This window comes from Bradysia coprophila (assembly GCF_014529535.1).
Source record: "Bradysia coprophila strain Holo2 chromosome IV unlocalized genomic scaffold, BU_Bcop_v1 contig_5, whole genome shotgun sequence".
NCBI lineage: Eukaryota > Metazoa > Arthropoda > Insecta > Diptera > Sciaridae > Bradysia > Bradysia coprophila.
Window position 1 is genome coordinate 7,902,405 of NW_023503374.1, and position 18,080 is coordinate 7,920,484.

General features: G+C 34.6%; 1 long non-coding RNA gene across 1 annotated transcript; it reads left to right on the forward strand.

The window, feature by feature from the left end:
- Positions 1–1,220: 1,220 nt before the first annotated feature.
- LOC119071618 lies at positions 1,221–17,379 on the forward strand. Its single transcript, XR_005086698.1, has 3 exons — positions 1,221–1,368; positions 12,158–12,164; positions 17,368–17,379. It is a non-coding gene; the product is annotated as an uncharacterized LOC119071618 (long non-coding RNA).
- The last annotated feature ends 701 nt before the right edge of the window (positions 17,380–18,080 follow it).

Consider the following 18,080-nt stretch of genomic DNA (forward strand, 5'->3'; position numbering starts at 1 on the left):
TGACGCGCTTAAAACGCGCATAGCTCTAAATAGTCGACTTTTTAGGAAAACCATGAAACACGTATCCACTAGAATCTAAAACTCTATAACTTTGTCTTTTACACGAGGTTTCCATCTGCCTTATTTTCCGAGTTATGGCTGACATAGCTCGCACTTAAAACGTACATAGCTACCAAATAGTCGACTTTTTAGGAAAATTATGAAACACGTATCCACTCGAATCTAAAACTCTATAACTTTGTCTTTTACACGAGGTTTCCATCTGCCTTATTTTCCGAGTTATGTCTGACATAGCTCGCACTAAAAACGCTCATAGCTTCCAAATACACGACTTTTTAGGAAAGCCATGAAACATGTGTCGACTAGAATGTGAAACTCTATAAAATTGTCTTTTAAACGAACTTTCTGTCTGCCATATTTTCCGAGTTATGGATGACATAGCTCGCACTTAAAACGCTCATAGCTCAATAGCAAACGATGAAACACGTATCGAATGAAATCTGAAACTCTATAAATTCGGCTTTTTAACGAACTTTCTATCTGCCATATTTTTCGAGTTATAGGTCCCATAGCTCAATAGGTTAACTCGCTCATAGCTCCGAAAATATAAGCTTTTATAAAAATTCCTTTAAATTAGTTTCTTAGAGTTACGTCCTTAATATACCCTGAAAATTTCAGCCAAATTCACCGGTAAATTCAAAAGTTTCGTTGTAAGAGAGTAACAAAGTAACAAAGTGACAAAGGTTGGTAAAATTCATCAATTTCGAAATGTATGAAAATGAATTTCTTCATACAAATTTCTGCAAATTTCCAAGTTTTGAAATTTAATATCTCGGCCAAATCTTAACCTAATGAGGCGTGTGATAGCTCGTTGAACTCGTATGGACGCCCAGATTACGAATAAAATACTTTGGGGGTAGTAGGAGCAAAGGGGGAAAAGTCAAAAAGTTCCTCAGTCCTGCGGGAAAAATTTTTTGTCAAATATTTCAGTGTGAACGGCCTTGCGTCACTAACGTAGGGCCATGATATTTGAATATTTGAGTATATCTCGCACATCGAGTATACTCGTATCAGTTTGACAACTGCCAGTTGGAAGAAAATGATATTTTTTACGCGACTGATTTAGATCAAACAAAATGCCAGTATCAATTCCTTGCCGTACTCCTGAGATCATGCGCTACACGCTGGCATTTTGTTTAATCTTAATCAGGCGCGTAAAAAATATCATTTTCTTCCAACTGGCAGTTGTCAAACTGATACGATTATACTCGATATGCGAGATATACTCGAATATAATCAAATACATTCGATATGCTGGATATACGCTCGTATATCAAGCATAAATAAAATGTAGGGAATGGCCCTAATGTATTTCTTATGGAGAAAATCCAAGTATATGCATATACGTATTGTGCGTTTTTTTTTTCGTTCGGGTCAGGATAGTCAACCATTGAATTCAGCCGTTGGGTGACTGTTACATTATAATCGGTAGACAATTTCACAGAGTTATTATTAGGATGCTCTTACAGATTTTAGTAATTTCAGCTGACATCTCATTGGCCGATTTTGAAAAATTTTGAAAAACGGCCTCGAAAATACCTCCAGCTGAGCCCTTGGAGGCCATTTTTATAAAATGGCCTCGGAGGAGTTTCCAGCTGACCCATCGAAAGCCATACTTGAAAAACGGCATCGGAGGTCCTCCCAGTTGACCCATTGGAAGCCATATTTGAAAAACGGCATCGGAGGGTTTTCCAGCTGACACATTAGAGGCCATTTTTGAAAAACGGCCTCGGAGGTCTTACTGGCTGACTCATCAGAAGCCGTTTTTGAAAAATGGCCTCGGAGGTCTGACCGGCTGACCACTCCGAGGCCAGCGGACACACAAACTCATCTATCCCAGAGGACAGGTGCGTTTTTGAAAAATGGCCTCAGAGGTCTTACAGGCTGACCCGTCAGAGGCCGTTTTTGAAAAATGGCCTCGGAGGTCTGACCGGCTGACCCGTCAGAAGCCGTTTTTGAAAAATGGCCTCGGAGGTCTGACCGGCTGACCCTTCCGAGGCCAGCGGACACACAAACTCATCTGGCCCAGGGGACGGGTGCGCACACACGAACTATTTATTATTAGTATATTACTTCCGAGGTTCCAAGTTGTGTATTTGATAGGTGGGGTGTTACAGCCCGACCCGAAGGGGAGGGCTGTATTCCACACTTGTCAAATAACAACTTGGAACCTCGTAAGTACAATGCTTTACGTGATTAGGCAATGTAAATGAAAATGAAACATGCCGTAACACGTAAAATATATAAAGTATTGCTGTACTATAGTACTGCTATGCATATAAGAAGTATAGAGTATAATATTGCAGTAATGCAATAAATAAAAAGCAAGGGTAACATAACATAACAGATTTTCTTGGCTGCGGACACACAAACTCTCTGTGGCCAGGGGTGAATGTGTGGACACACAAACTATATATTATAGTATACAGAGTATATAACATTGCAGTATTGTAAATAAGATATAGCTAGTATAATATAAAGTGTTAGCAGTATTGTATCTATTATCAGCAGATCTCGGGCAGCGGACACACAAACTAATTTTTTTTACCAGACCCGTTACTCTATCGAGTAACGGGAATAAACTGATCTGTAATAAAATGAGTCTGACTTTATTTGTGGAAGAAAGTGCTGAAGAAAACTAGTCGTGATGTCTAATTCGTTTGCAACACCTACTGAAGTAAAAGTTTTGTAACATATATTTCAAACATTGATGTAATAGATTTAAGAGCGCAAAAATATTTGTTTTTGATAATTTCTCTGAACCAAAATCTTTTTTTTTAAAGTACACACACGGAATTTTGATTTCTTCATATCGAAATACACGCTGCACAAAAAACCAGTAAATCACGAAACAGAAAATGTGTCGGTTTTCAAAATTCCGCGAGTGTAAAACCATAAAAGCATGCAAAAATGTGTTTCTTTAAAAGAAAAATTGGTTGGTGGTTGATAACTTATTCCACTTTGCAGGGTTTCTCTAAGTGGGTAAATTTATGACAGAGAAATCAGAGAAATCATCAAAAAAACGAATATTTTTGCGCACAAATGTAGGCTAGAAATTTGCCAAGGAGCTAGCGTTCTTAAATATAATGTCAGAATTGTTTCGCCATTTGTGAAATTTGTGAGAGATTCTTTGTTATTGCAATTTTTTTTCAGTTTAGCAAGTCATCAATTCTCTCAAAAAAATGCCATTTTTGTTAAATCTTCAGTTTCCATAACATTAAAACTCTATAACTTAATAAACTGAACTCGAATATACTGCGTATTGGCTGAAATGTTACTCATTAAATTATTCATCAATTTTTATGATTATTAACCCCAGACCTGTTCCCATTATTATTTTGTTTAATCAAGCAATCAGAGTTGAAAAGCACAAAAATTTAATTCATATTCGAGAGTCGATTATCGAAGATATTTGTTTGTTTTTATTTAAAAAAAAGCTTTTACGGCGAAATTTAATGAAATATTTTAATAATTGAGTTGGTAACAAAAAGATTCCAGGAGAAACAGTGTAACAATGTCATCCTTTAAATAACTTACGTTTGCGCATTCATTGTTATAATTATACGTCAAAACATGAAAACAAGGTACGTATTAAAGTTATTGAAAATAATTACACGCTTATTGCAGACAAAGAAAAACGTAGCGACTTGAAGTAGTAATACCTGTCCGAATGAATTATGATCCAATGCCCGAGAGCTTAATTTACGATCAATAAATGAAAATCTGCAACTCCAGTGTTATCAATTTTAAATTAATGATCAATCGTATGTCTATCTGTTCAATGGATAAAATAAATTTTGTTGTTCAGCTGATGGGGCTTTGCTCTTTATATCCTTAATGTACGTTTTTTTCATTCAAATACACACAAAAAATCTGTTTATTGTTTTTACGATTTTACGTTTAAAGTTGTAAACAACGAAAGTTACTGAACCCGGTGCGCGAGTGAGTCATCACGACAAAATAATTGGGAATGACGCAGGTTCTTGTGTTCTACCAGACGATATTGTAAAAGAACTTACAAATATTCACTGTGTCGAAGAAACATACCAACTACAAAGACATATTGTTAATTAAATATGTGTCCAGTTGTTTTCCTAGTCTTTTGAACCTGTCACAGATAGCATATTAACAGTCTTACTGTTGAAATTATTACTTCATTTGATGGAAGATTTTCAGAAATCTTTTACTTCATTTGTTTTGATCGTGATGTTTTCTATATAAGACCTCATGAGTCAAAATTTGTTGTTTATATTTCTTTCGTTCTCAGTAACATATGACAGGTTAATGCCATTTCTTCATTCGCACCTACCCCCCTTTCATTTAAACGAACGTCGGTAATGAACATCTGCTCATTAAAATGCAATTATGACGCATTTTTTTGTAGAATATCTTTTATCTGAGCGTGTTCCATTCACACTTATGGCGCGTGATTAATGTGTAGAGTCGAAGTAAAATATCAATACAACATAAACAGATTTGGTCATTTTTTAAAAGACCTGGTTCTTTTTAAGTTTTCGGGCTCTTTGAACATAGGTAAAATAAATTTTAGCGACATTAGCAATGATATTACTCATGGGTGAGAATCCTTTATTCTTATAAAAATGAGTCATGTCATGTGTATCAACCTATAAACAAGCTTAGTTAGAAGATGAGTCATTGGTTCGATTAGTAAAAATCTCACTGACGTAGTTACTTTTAGATGCATTTAAATCTTACTAAAATCTGCGTCATTGGATAGATGTGCATATTAAAAACAATATCATGCATTCGAGGGTATCTATTATTTTCACTTTGATTTTGATTTACAATAATTCTAGCAATAGACTGAGCCAAAATGACTTTTTTCTTATTTTTTTGTGCATAAAACAGTTAAAAATTGAAAATAAAGATACTCGTGTCGCGTCTTTTGGCGAAAAAAAAATTGAAACCGAAAAGATTTGCCTTGCGCTATTTTCCACTTAAATTCCACATATGGTCTTAAATTTGCAACATCAAAATTGCTGTGATATTGTTCACCCGGTTGACACAGTATTCACTTCTTCAATTAGTTTTTTATGCTTCGGGGCCGAAAATGAGGGCAATTTTTCGAATTTTCTCGGGTTTCCGGCCCTCTGCATGAAAACTCACATGTGCACCTGTTTGGGACGGTTGATTTAAGGCACTTTCGCTTGTAGACCTCACTTCGTTCCGCGAAATTGCCTAAAATCAATCGTCTAAAACAGGTACACAAATGACTATTGTTTTGATGAAATGTTAAATAGCCACAGTAAATTTGTAATTTTAAACAAGTGTGTGTCGAATATTTCAGGTCTTTCGCACGAAAAGAAATAATTCAGCTCCACTTTCGGGAGAGAAGATAGTTCTGCGTGTACACTTTCTGGTGTTCTGAACAGAAGTAACGACAAATTCTCCGAAATAATATTTCAAATTAATTTACATGCTACATGCGTCAAAAACCGTACTTTTCATGTTTCAATCACTACTTTCGACGCTCTCAGCATGTAATAGTAGATTACATACTTTTATCACATACATACGCGCAGTGTTCGGTGTTCGCGGTGTCAAAATTACTTAACTAGAAGAATAATTCAAAAATTGCACTTCAGGTCTATGCTGTTTAGGGAATGCAATCCCGGGATTAATCCCGGTACTAATCCCGGAAAACTCCAGTACCGAAAACCGGTTTTCACCGAAAAATACCGGGATTTATCCCGAAAGATTAAAATTAAATAAATTGAAAATTTTTAGTCGGATTTTTAGCATTTAAAAAGCAATTTCGTATGGCAATAGCTTTTGATGATTAGACAGGAGTTGAATTTTTTCGAAAATGGTGAGAATCTAGTGATCAAAAGCATATGACAAAATGACAACGTGTTAACTACGCGTTTACAACACATCATAAGGTGCCTGCGCTTTGATTTGGCATGGCTACATACGTTTAAGCGAGCAGAGGTTGTACATATCAATAGATAAGGTTCCTGGTATTTGTCTACACAAGGATTGATTCACGCCTTCTGTCCTGAGAATCTTATTACAAACATCGGAATAAAGTCCAGAGAAATTGGATCACTTTTTAAAAAAGTCGCATCATGAAATGGTCTTAATGTAAATGATTTAATGTTCATACATATTCATGAGTGTTAATTACTCATCAAACCGACTAGCGTAGAGTTGAGTAAAGTAGAGTAGAGTAGATGGCTTTTTCTGATTGCGGTTATTTGTGTGGTTCAAGATTTAACGGTGAAACGCTGCATCACTTGTGCTTTCTAAGAGCGTTTTTCAGAGAGAAAATATTGTCATTAGAAATGAGTATATATTAAAGTTTGTAAGTTAAATTTAAGAATTTGTCAAGCCCGTAGTTAGGAGGAAATTTGCTGTGCCCCTTTTGGGATTTAGAAAGAAAATAAAAGTTTTAAACTAATAGGCCAAAAAATTTTTGAAATTCAAAAAATTCTTTACTTGCCTCACTGGCATATTTTTAACTCTTCATTTTTCTTGCATAAGTTACTAATCAAAGAAAATCTAATAATTAGCAATGTTAGGCTCAACGTTTATGTAAGTTGAAACGAAAATTTCTTTGCTTTTGAAAACTCATGTAGTTTCATAATATTGCACACAGCCCGTCTTGTAAAACCACCCTGACTACAGGCTACAGACTACGTTGTAAAGTTTCAAACAAAACGACGATAAGTTTTTTGAATTCTGCTTTTTAAAATTTCTTCATAGAAATCCAAATTTTTATCAAGAAATAAGTTATTTCGATTTTTCTCTCCAATCCCGAAAATACCGGTATTCCCGGTATTGATACTGAATCAAATCCCGAATCCCGGTTTTGTAAAAACGGTCCGGGATTGCATTCCCTAATGCTGTTGTCTTGTTTTCGCTTATGTAATAAAATAGAGTAAACACTTGTCACTATCAGTCTCGGCAATATATACTATATATTATATATAGTGCGGAAAATTGTTGTTTTGAAGAGTGTGTAGTTTATATGTTGAGCCGAAGGCGAAGTATACAACCACACGAGTGAATACAACGATTTCCGCACAATTATGTAAGTTATTTTATCTACCTAGGTGAAATAATAGCAGTGAAAAAATGCTATTATTTTGCCGTCGGTAGATAAAATAGCGTATTCACCTCTGTCCAAATGTTTATTTAGACACTTGGGGTTATAACATTCGCCTTCGGCTCATGCAATGACTCCCCAAGTGTCTAAATAAACATGTGGACAGAGGTGAATAATCTACTATTATCGCATACGCGGTGTGATTCCCCGAAAAAATTATTCACCTAGGATATATAAACAAACATTATACTTCTGTAAATTGTCAAAGTGTCATTCGCATATCTTGTTGTCTCGTTTTCGCTTATGCGATAAAAAAGAATATGCACGTATGACAAGCCATCTCGGCAAGCCTCGACCGCTTTGTCATACGTGCATAATATTTATTACCTCTTAAGTGCGGCTAAAGTGAATTTTTCTTTTGCTGGACCCTTGCGAAAAATGAATTTTCGCAGCACATAAGAGGTAATATATATTACACACTTGTCACGAAGAAGTCGAGGCTTTCCGAGACTGATAGTGACAAGTGTGTACTCTATTTTATCACATAAACGAAAACGAGACAACAACATAGAGCTGAAGTGTAATTTTTGAATTATTCTTCTAATTAAGTAATTTTGACATCCGAACACCGCGCGTATGTGATAAAATCCTGAAAGGCACTTACGACGTGTACCGTGACCACACATCGACCACATTCTGTTTACTCATTCTACAACTAGCCAATGAAAGGTAGAGATTTTTCTGATGATTCTGATGATCACAATGAAAAATCGTATCACTTCATTTACTTAACAGTAATGGGTGCCAGGACAGCTCTGACTCCATGGAACGTGGGATATTGGGCTAATGCGATGTTTTTCTGGTCCGGAAGGCTTAAATATTGGACTCGCATACTTTTTTAGAATTTAAAAAAATTGTTTAGGCATGGGGAGCGAGGCATTTGTACAAATGTACGAAAGCGTTGGTTAGAGGAGTAAAAAAGATATACACCATCATTCTCCTCTCTTCTCCTCGCTCCCCGTGCCTAAACCATTTTTTTAAATTCTAAAAAAAGATACGGGTCCAATATTTAAGCCTTCCGGACCAGAAAAACCTTTCATTAGCCCAATATCCCACATTCCCCGGAATCAGAGCAGGCTTGGGTGCGCTTGTAATATTTTTGTTTCTTAACGAGGGAATATGTTTAGTAAAGGCGATCCAATAATTTGCCAGGAAACGGAAATAGATTGGGTAATGAGTCAAATACGCCATTGTCAAAAAGTGTTTCCCCTCGCTCCCTGTATCCAGCAGTCACTTCTTAAAGGAATTCGAAATATCGTTGTAATTAATATGAATTTGATTTTATACGATTTTCATTTATATCTACACAATCTCTACGCACATTATTCAGCCTGACAGCAGAAATGATTGTTCAGTACTTCAATAAATCAGTTAACCCGAGATTTATCTTCAACTATAAAACGATTTATGCATAGCAATGCAATGAAAACTACTTGAATGGACCTGATAAATTTGATGAATTTCACATACGTAAGCGAATGACGTTAATGAATACCCAATATTTCGGTAATAATTATATTTTTAACGTACGACGTAAAAAGCTATTTACTGTTTGGCTGTTAGGGTGTGGAAAAAGGAAGAACTTTGTAAGCACTGGAGATCCAGAGCCTATTTTAAGAAAATAAAATTACTCCGATTCCATTAAATCCATCTGAGTCTTCTTATTTCTATATAAAAATCTACTAAATTTGGGAAATAAATGTTACTAGTGTCCAGTGCGTCGCAATAATTTGTATTTTTAATAAATGGTCGGACAATTATTACAGACTATGTAACCAAAATGAAACATATTTGAGACGAAATAGTGGTATAAATAATCTCTGTAATAATATCGATTGAAAACAATTTGAATAAAACGTCAGATTTAAATTTATCACAACCAAAAATTAACATAATACAAAAATTTCCGTAATATATTTATAAACCAAACATTCGTTCATTCAACTAGGTATTCCAATCAAAACAATAACAATAATGAAGAAGATACGCAGTCACAAAATCAGACTCATCAATCATTTAGATGAGTGACGAAAACGAGTACCAAGAGCAAATATCGATTGGTCACTTATATAGCAATGTGATCTTATACAGCATATATGCGGGTTGAACATACTGCAGTAAATGACTTTGCTAAAAGTACTTAAATTAATTTAGTATTGAAAGTAATAGATTCAATGGTATAAGGCCACTGGAACTAAAACGTTAAATAAAAAAAAACCTGTCACTGCACCTCCTATAAATTGGGTTAAGAAGCCTGGATAAGGGATATATCCGTAACGATTACTAAAACAAGACGTAACGATTGATATTCTGACAGTAGCACAAAAGAAGTGTTAGTAAAGCCAACACACTAGCATCTAGTGTCAGTTGGGAATATGATATTTCTATTGTTAAAACCGGTTATCGTATTCCCGATGACACTAGATGCTAGTGTGTGTTGGCCTTAAAGCAATTGTTATGAGAAAACAGCTAAAAATTGTTTCATGACGGTATTTTTGAAAATGCTATCGATGAGGCTTTTTGGAATTTCATAACACTTTGCTACTAGTCTGGATCCTAGACCGATTCGAAATGGTTCTGTGGACGTTCAGACGGTGAGAGAAGGACTTTTCAGAGCTTGTTGAAATTCATGATATTAGAATTAGAAACTAATAGAAAAGACTGTAAAGGAGAAGGCAGACCTAATTTTTTTAAATATGGTCTTTTATAACAAAATTTCATGTTCAAGCGAATGAAGTAAAAGATTTTTTTATCAATCTATTGAAGGAATCAAAAGAAGTAACTGACTGTCCCTAAAGGGTCATCTTCATTTATTCGTATGGATTTTGTTCTGATCCAATATTTTTCTCCGTGCAGCGCAAAAAAAAAACTGTTGTGAGTTCTAAACTTTTGATCAGATTTATTAGCTTCAAAGAAATAAGCAAATATTTATTAAATAAATAATAAACCTCTTATTCTTCTCATATATCTGCTCATTAAAAAGTCAAAGTTGGTGAGGATTTAAAAAGTATCTTTCGTATGTTAAATTTATTGAATGAGAATAGATGTGAACAATTTATGAATGAAAAAAAAACAATTTGTCGGATAGCTCTCTGGTAAATTTAATGTTAGTCGGATGATAATGTACCACATAAATTTTAGAAGATTAGTTCTACAATGCACAGTAAATAAAAGATGGTAACAGAATTAGGGTGTCCAACCGAACATATTCAACATTTTGTAACATTGTAAGACTCTAATGTCGATGCTTTGTTCACGTGAAGGATGTAAGATCGGTTTATTTCTTTTTGTACACAAAAAGTCAGTTTTGTACACAAAACTTACATTTTGTACACAAAAAGTTTATTGTTTATTATTAAACCATGATTTTGTACACAAAAATGATTATTTTGTACACCAAAATGCTTATTTTGTACACAAAAATGATCAATTTGGACACAAAAAGTTCATTTTGTACACAGTAAGTTCGTGTTGTACACAAAGAAGTATAATTTTGTACACATAGAAATATCATTTTGTACATAAATTTGATGATTTTGAGAGATATAAGAATATATTGATTCAGCGACGTTAGCGTGTTTTAATAATGAGCTGTTTGAGATGAGAAAGTAATTGGTAAAAATTATTTATTTATGTAGCAGCGCCGCAGGCCGTGGAATATTAAAAAAAAAAAAAAAGCGGGGTCGAGGGGCGGCAGCCCCTGCAGTAGGGGGTCAAGGGGGGTACAGCCCCCCTTGCGGGGTCTAAGGGGCGGAGCCCCTAGCGGGGTTTGGGGCAGAGCCCCATGAACGTACGGCAGCCTGCAGGGCGTAAAGAAAAGCTCGCCGCAGGCGCGGGGGTTTGGGGGCGGAGCCCCGCACAAAGAAAATACATCATCCTACAGTAAAGACAGTGTACGAAACAAGATGTAGTCCAATGACAAAAGATTGAATTAAGCAAATATACTTTTGAAAGACTACAGACACAAATTACACGTTCTCTTCTCTAACTGTATTACCTCTTCTTTTTGGTGCCGTTGTTCTGTTAATTATTAACTTCTAGGAATGAAAGTGCTGCTCAATGCAATTTATGTTTATAATAAAAAAATCTCTCAAAATCAAAAAACACAGCCAATTGAGAACTCTCATTGTGATAAAGCTTCTTTGTTTTGTCACACTTGATAACTTATGTGCTGAGATCGCGTAAAGCTAATTCAAAAAATTGCTAGAAGCTTAACAAGATTTTGTGTACGAATAGTGTTTTCTGTGTACGTTGTTACGGTTTCCGTGTACAAAATCAGTTATGTTTGTGTACAAAATATTTTTGTTTGTGTACAAAACAGACCTTTTGTGTACAAAATAATCAATTTTGTGTACAAAATCTTTAATTTTGTGTACAAAATATTTTTTGTGTGTGTACAAAAGGGACGTTTTGTGTACAGAACGTACTTTTTGTGTACGAAATGAAATGAACCTGTAAGATCTTCAATTTGAGTCGATTTTATAGAATGCTTTCGCAAAAATATGGTTCTTAATCTATAAACAAACTGAAAACCGAATTTAATCAGCATTTACTTACACAATAAACTCGTTTTATTGCATAAGCCAACAGAGAAAAGCTCGCTGCATACCTGGATACAGACAAAAGAAATAAGTAACCACGATTCAGCATCGTAATAGTTTAGGAAATTGGCAGTTATGATGTATCGAAATATTATAAGAATATTATTATTATTGGTGGAGTGTAATAAATCATGGTAAATTATAATTCGTGAGCAATCGTAACTCATGGGGGAAATTCCAACTATTGCGAAATCTCAAACATAGAGTCACTATAAAATCTTAGTAATAGCTAAACCCTAATTACAGAGACTGTAACACCAGAAGGATAGTAATTTCTCTGATACTAGGAGACACAAATGTACCCAACAACGATATAATAGGACAATTTGATGGTAGATAGCTCTTTTTATCTACATGAAATCGTTAGTTATTTTGTCACATAGGCAATATAGGCTATACCATAGTCATATAGGCTATATCTATCTAGCTGTGTGGAGCTTCAAAATTAATTTATGTTAATTGAATAATGCTCAGAACATATTGTTCGGTCGGTCTATGTAATTTTCTGTAGCTAATATTTTACAAAAGTTATTAATTTGCACACCTCAAAATTTTAACGAATGAATGACAATTTTTCTTCTAAATTATTATTGTATTTGCTGGTTTTCGGCGTTTGATGAGACCGGCACATACTATGAAACTGAAAATTTTTGTTTGAAATGGTAGTGATCGCATCATCATCAAGCTAAATGGATTGATTATTGTTTAATACTTGCGTCATTTGTTTGTTTAAGAAGTTCAAACCAAATGATTATTGTGAGAACTGACAATCTGTGCAAATAATTATGGCTGGTACACGTTCTACTCATACAATGGGTTCAGATGTGGATAGAACAACGACGACGTTTCTTTTCTGCTTTAAGATGCGCACTAAATTTTTTTTTTGTTGCTTCTTCTTTGTTTAAACACAAAATGAAGAAGACGAAGATTTGCTAGTGTTTTTCGTGTGTTAATGGAGACAAATTGATTATTAAGATGAATTGCCATTAACGTGCGTAAATTTGAAATTAAATACTGGACAATTCATGGAAACTGTACTGCGCCAATGTCAATATTTTGAAGCATTTTATTACATTGCTATGAGTTTACTATGGGATTGTGACGGCAGAGTAATAATTTGTATTTGAACCGATGCTGTTATTTATTTGCATTTGGCATTAGTCGTTATAACCACATGTACTACTCAACATTGATTTCCGATTACTAACAGAAAGAAGAAAAAACACCGCAGCGTTTCTTGAATTTGGTTCTTTTACACGCGCCACTTGAATTCTAAGATTCATTGTTTACATTATCTAATTTAATTAAACAGAAATAAAATTAATGTGGGACAATAATGACTGTTTGAAACTTTTGGCAAATATTTTTTTTTGGGAAACAACTCTTCTAGGAAACTGTGACTTTGATTCTACGACGAATCGTTTTGATCGTTACTTGATAATGACCACAGAAATTTCACACACACGACAATCAGGAAATGTTATTCTGTGTCTTGGGGGACTCCTGAAAAACCACTTATTCATCACCAAAACACCATGATATTTGCATTGCGATTTAGGAGATTACAGTATGAGCAGGTGGATAGTATGAGTGTGGGTACAGACCTAGAGTGAGGTGATTTTTTAACTTTGTAAACAAACGGTCTCCGATTTTAATGAGTGATAGCTCGTTGGATTCGTCTCTCAATTCTAAGAAACACGTATCTTTCACTTTTTCAAAAAAAAAAAAATTCAATGAAAAGCGTTTTAAAGTAAAGACATGTCAGAGGGTACCGAAAACAGTTTTGTGCATCCGACAACTGAAATACGACCTATTTTGCCATGATTTTTCATTAAGAAATGTCAGTTTTTCCCGAACTAAATGTCGTGCGGGAAAAAACTTCATTTCTTTACGATTTATAGTGCGGGAAAAGAATTACATGAATTTTTCTATGACTATACGATTGATTAAATTTAATATGGTGAATGTGAAGTGTGTATGTTTTCAAGTAAATTGATGTGTTTTGTCTATTTCAGTTGTCGGATGCACAAAACGTTGTTCGTACCTCGACAGGAAATGGATTTTTTCAGCACACGTCCTAATTTTCCTTACTCGTCATTTCCTGACTTGGTACGAAAAATACTATTTCGGCAATAACTGAAGAATAGTATTTTTCATATTGGACGGAGAAAAAGTGTGACGAAGTCGCACTTTTCGGGTCCTAGGTATGAAAAAATTATTTTAAATTGTTGTAATGTTGTACGAATATCGGCCTTGGAAAGACCTACAGGTATAGTATACGCACTGGCGTGCGAGTACAACCACGAAAGTAATGACTCAAAATATAGTGAATGTTCGGAGAGTCCGCCTTCCCTGCAGCTTCGATGTTCCACGGAACTGAATTAATAACATTGGATCTGTTGTAACGACATTATATTCGCGACATAGCGAAGCGTTTTTCTTTTGATAAGGTAAAAGAATAGTAGAAGATAAAAAATGACTGCCGTAGTACCGTTCCAGCAGTTGGGCCCCCAGAAGGAAGGAAAAAAATCTGCATTTTGGCACCAACTTTTTCTCGAAGCCTTCTATAGCCTTGCAGCACAAAAGTACTGGGTTCATTTATATCGTGTGTGAGGCCAGCTACAACACTCCATACATACTTAGTACTGTGGAACATCGAAGCTCTCCGAAGGCGGACTCTTCGAACACTCACTATATTTTTAGTCGTAACTCTCGTGGATGTACTCGCACCACCCAGTGCGTATAATCGGCCTATAGGTCTTTCCAATTCCAATTCATACAACATTACAACAATTTAAAATATTTTTTTCTTGAGTTATTGCCGAAAAACCGTTTTCGGTACCCTCTGACATGTCTTTACTTTTAAACGCTTTTCACAGAATTCTTATTTTCGAAAAATTGAAAGATATGTGTTCCTAGAATTGAAAGATATGTGTTCCTAGAATTTAAAGATGAATCCAACGAGCATTCACTCATTAAAATCTGAGACCGCATGTTCCCCAATCGCCTGAAGTCTTGGCGATATCACTTAGAAGTTATGGTGAGCGAGGGAATTTATTGAAAATACAACACTTGATTGTCCAACATGAATAATGATAATTTTGTATTTTATAATTAAGAGAAAATAATGATTCATTAAAGCAATTCGTAAATACACTAGAAATACAACAGAACATTTACTTGTTAAAGCAAATGAAGTAAAAGATGTTGAAAATAATTCGATCCAAAGAAGAAATAGATTCGATTAATAACACCGTTGATATGCTTATCGTTTGCGAAAGGTTAATACCGTCTAATTGGGACAATCCGAATTCAATCAACTAACTAACCAAACCGACCACAAAAAACATCAGTTATAATTTGACGCATCAGTAATTAAAATTCTTCACGAGGAAACACATAATATTGTCCCTGACATACACACAATACAAAAATGAATGAAAGACATGATTTTGAATGCTATTCCAATCATGGAATATGCAGAGGAAAAAAAACCACCTATCAGAAGTCAATAAACATACTTAACCCAGTCATACACAATTCTCTCTCTCTAAGTTAGTTCAATTATTTTGAAAGCTCACACTTAGAACCTTGGTCAGTTCTCAACGTATAATTGTGTGCTTTTTTGTGCTTTGTTTTAGTTTTATCTCTAAAATCAATCATTCGAATGTGATCTTAAAATTATTTGAGTTTTTTTAATTGACTGAAACAACATATACATGTAACATTTAACATTTTAACAAAATAATTATTGGTTATATGCTCTGCTGGTCGCCTAATCGCAACCAATGACATTCTATGGGAATTTCCTTTCTATTCGCATAGCAGATAATTTCAAGTTAAATTTTTGTGATAATCAGGGGTATTGATGATGATGATGCGCTACAATTCGAAATACGTCTATAACAAGTACATTGTAACCACTTAATTCAATCATATAAAATTTTATGGCATGATGATGAGCACAAGTTAACACTAACATGAGAAGAGTGATTCAACAGTTCAACACCTCATACACAAACAATGAATGAAACATTTAACAAAACCATTGATCTTGAAACCACAAGCCAATTGACCTCTCTTCTCTCTATGTGTCTTTGATCGTTACATGTGCGGACAGTGTGTATGACCACAGCGTACGACGAAATTCTAAGACAGAAATTTGTTTCAATTATTTTGTTGAAATGAAAATTGAAAGTTCAAGACTAACAGTTCACGGTTACGGGAACATTGAATTTTCAGCGAGATAAAATCGTAATTATTTTTGTTTCAAAGTTAATAGTGTTGCACGTACCCAAAATGTAATGTGCACACATTGGATAGTTTCTATGAACAATGAAGGATTCGATCATATTCTTTTTTGTCTTTGCTGGGTAATTATAAATGACGCTTTTGTTGTCAGTTTCATATTTTTAAGATAATGTTCATCAAGTGTATTTTCGAAATCACATCTCGAGGGTATTTCTACGAATGATTTAATTGCTGCTTACGGATGCTACATGACACATAGATGCAAGGATAAAACTGTGTTAATATAGTTGAAACGTAAAATTGTATTGTCGTGACACCGCACTTGATTTTGAATATATTAATGACAAAATAAGCTTGTGGTCTGACTCGAAAACTTTTCCTCATTATAAGAAAACTTTTCCCAAAATTAATTTTGTTTTCAATTACAATTGTAGCCCTAGCGACAATAAAATTGCAGCACACAGTTTGGTTGAGGTTGTCTAAATAGCTTATAGAAAGATGTTACGATGGTAGCTTATGGTAAAGCAAAATTCAAACATTTTATTTGGCACCATTATGACTTTCGTTCTAAAATATATTATGTAACCATTGAAATTAATAATGAACAATAATAGAAGTACGGTAACAAAATTCCTGCCATTAAATGCCAGACGATGTATCATGATGAAATCTAACACTTCTGCTGTATGGACTATTTAGTATGTACGGTCTGTTGTAAATCTATTACTTCATTAGTTTTACCATGCATCTGGATATATAAGGGAAGACAAGTCGCACATCATCGAGCTATCGTTTTTTCGTTTTTGTCGATAGCAGATGATTAGCTGTCTTAGAAGGTTGGAGGGTGGTGCCTGTTAACTGTTGACTGTTAAGGGTCAGAAAATACGTCTTGAAGTCCACTATGATCGATTTTGTGAAATGTAATGAAGTAAGTCTGAAGCGATCTTCAAAAATTGGGTTTGACCGACGGGAAATGAAACTCCTGATGTCAATTTCGTATTGTGGGTTTTGTTTCTTCGCCGTTTATGTAAATGTTGAGCTTTTCTTGGATTTAGCGGCATTGTATTGACGATTGAAAACGAGGATTTTCGCTGTATTTCGAGGTTTATTTACCTCTTCATCAGGCTATTCTTTAACTAACTTGTAATGATTGTGCAATAAATTAGTAAATTTCTGTTTTTAGCTAAAGAATGGCCTGGAAGAATAATGCTCTGGAAGTTATTCAGGAAATAATGTTTTGCCTGGTTTTTGATGACCTGAGCAGTCCTGAACCGATTTTGGAAATGTTAGTTTTAATTGAATAGAAGTAACATTTTTACGGTCAAGTTCATAGATGAACAATACTGAACTCATGATCTCCGAGTTATTCAAAATAGATTTTTTTCCTTTTTTCTTGATAGGAGCTGGGACTTATGCAGTTATAACTATCAAATTTACATAAATTTACTGTTTTTTTAGTAGAGTTAAAAATTTCTTTTATTTTTAGATTTTTTTCCACTTCGCACTTCCTGTGATATTACTTCCTATGCCCTCAATTTCATTTATATTTTTACAGTCATTTTTTAGCTCAGTGCAGCATTTTTAGGCTTATGCATTTTATAGTCTTAATTTATTAATAGAAGATAGACGGTGGACCTTTTAATTAGAATCTGAAAATCCAGTTGAAGCCAAACTCTATACGGTTTCTAAGTCGGATAAGTGTGAAGGCAAGTTTTTGAAGAGCCGTTGCATATGTGCTATTTTGGGTAAAAGACTAAAAAAACTCACACATCAGATCTGAACTGACCAAAGGTTATGATGGGGAATGTGACCTTCGCACAAGGGCTGGGTAACACAATCATCCTCGTATCATTCACTTCTCCCATAGATACGTAATTAAATCATGGCCACAGACCAAGTACATACAAAGACAGTCTGTTTCGTTGCACATTTGCTACCTCTTCTCTCTTATCTTATTGATTAGTGTGGCAGATATGTATAAGAGTTGAGTACATTTTTTCTGTTTAAAAGAAACTCATTGTCATTTCAAAAGAAAACAA